Source organism: Aplysia californica, unplaced genomic scaffold, assembly GCF_000002075.1.
Source record: "Aplysia californica isolate F4 #8 unplaced genomic scaffold, AplCal3.0 scaffold00053, whole genome shotgun sequence".
NCBI classification, from domain to species: domain Eukaryota; kingdom Metazoa; phylum Mollusca; class Gastropoda; order Aplysiida; family Aplysiidae; genus Aplysia; species Aplysia californica.
Window position 1 is genome coordinate 903,447 of NW_004797323.1, and position 2,657 is coordinate 906,103.

Below are 2,657 nucleotides of genomic sequence, written 5' to 3' on the forward strand. Positions count from 1 at the left end.
TATCATATGCCATGCTCATACAGTAGGCTATCATGTAAGGCTACGAAGAACAGATAACAATGTGGTCGAGTGAATAAACGGAAAGTATAACGTTAGATCAGAGGTTCTTTTACTTGTCAGAGAAACAAGAAAGAAGGATATTCTAAAATAAATAAAAATTCATACTGAGGTTTAAAATCTAAAACTTTGAACAGGGTCACCCAATTATGACGTCTCCCTATCCTCAAAAGGGAGTTAAACAAAGGTTTTTGTAAACCTGTGTTATGAAAATGGTACTTTGTTGGTCTTTCAGATAAGACGTATTATAAAAATGTTTAAAGAACGTGAGAAAGTTCCACAAAGTGACTGTTGAAAGGATTCGCCGTATCTTTAAACAAACTTTGAGTCAGTTTTATGGCTTGACTTTCTCATTCCGACAACGTCAGTGGCTTTGCCACGTGCTGGGCCACGATTATCATTGATAGTTTAAACATACAATACCCCGAATTCGAACAGGGTGAAAGTCAATACTTATGTGATAACGTTGTGGTGAGAAGAAATTTGCATTTTGTCTTTGATGCTATTAAATGTTTTTGCCTGTCTTGGGCTTCTGGTGAATTCTTTTTAATGAATAGAAGGGTGATTAAAGTGTTATTGCCTAACTGTTTGATTTCACTCTGCTAAGAAAATTGAAATAGATCTATGTATGCTAAGCAAATTACTCAAGAAAAAAAAGTAGGCCTACGGGTATTTTAACGCTACATTGAAAATCGTCACTTAGTATTTGTTAACACAAAACAATGCATCCACAAATAATAATAAATAATAATAAATAATAATAATATATGACATTTATATAGCGCATTTCCAACAACAAAAAATAGCTCAATGCTCTTTACATTGGAATACCCATTGTCAAAACCTTTCTTACTACTTCCTGTCTTCTCTTGCAATATATTATATTAATGCACACACACACACACACACACACACACACACACACACACACACACACACACACAAACACACACACACACACACACACACACACACACACACACACACACAAACACACACACAAACACACACACACACACACACACACACACACGGACTGTTTTCATTCAGACAAAGGTCTAGGTACAGAACAACTATAATAAAAAAAAAAGATTGTTTAAAATCTTAACTAAACAAGAACAAAATAAGCATTAAGATCCCGATCTATATTGCGACTGAAAGAAGTTCTAGTATTCGACCCACTGTGAATGCCGTCTCAAGAAACAGAAGGAAAAAAAAACCAAGACTTTCTTCAAAAGATCACGTTTACAGCCACGGAATCACTTTTATTTTGTTCTATTATACAATGTATTCCAATAGAATATCATGCCTTCGAATTCAAATAAATGGCACATGATGTAGGCTAAGGAGTTTTATTACCCCAAAATTAATGTTATTTGACATTTCTGAGGAATGATCGATCGACCTATTACATCACAAACCAATCGTTTAAAAACAACATACTAATACATGTACATGTATAGGTGGCGTCGGTGGCCTAGTGGTTAGGCTCTCAGACTCGCAACCGTAAGGTCGTGGGTTCGAATCCCGTCAGGGGCCCGGCGTTGTGTCCTTGGGAAAGGCACTTTACACGAATTTTCCTCACTTCACCCAGGTGGGAATGGGTACCCGGCTATAGACAGCGAAAGATCTTGTCAGTTTGTTAGTGTTTGAGCGCTTAATCGGCTGCTTGCACTGTATGTTTTCCGGGAAGCTGAGAATGTTTCGGAATGTTCTATGGTCTGCTGGGGTAATAATATAGTGTAAAGCGCATAGAGCCTGCTGTTGAGCGGGGATATGCGCTATACAAATGCTATCTAATGTTATTATTATAGCGAAAATTAAACAACAATAAACATATCATGATAACTTCACACATCGTGTCACTAGACTTTTGGGCTTGTTTTCATTTTTAATGAGTCATCTCGAAATCATCTTCACAAACGCTTATTAACATCTGAGTGGACGTAAACCTAAGATCATCAAACGATAACACCCTACTTGTGACACCTGTAAAATCATACAAATCATATGGTATGAGATCTTTCTCATATCTTAGTCCATTTATGTGGAACAGATTACCCATAAAACTTAGACAAATAAAAACACTTGATAGCTTCAAAAGACACCTTAAACATTTTCTTTTCCGACAGGCCTATCCTTCATCAGCTTTTAACGTTATTTTTCATTATAGTTGTTCTGTTCCTATGTCTGGATAAAAATAGTCTGTGTGTGTATGTGTGTGTGTGTGTGTGTGTGTGTGTGTGTGTGTGTGTGTGTGTGTGTGTGTGTGTGTGTGTGTGTGTGTGTGTGTGTGTGTGTGTGTGTGTGTGTGCGCATTGATATATATCGCGTGTGAAGAAAAGAGAGAGAGAGATAGGGATTGTGAAAGATGAGTATTACTATGAAAAGCGCAGTGAGCTACTTTTTTGGAATTGCGCTATATAAATGTAAAAATATATTATATTATTATTTTTTTATAAACCACAATTGTGCTCTCACTCCATTAGAATAGGGATCCACCATGAAGACTACTCGAAGTCTGGATTTTAATGGGTAGTAATTAAAAAGAAAAGGAAATGGTACTAAATAACAACAACAACTCTGTTTGGAAAAAAACC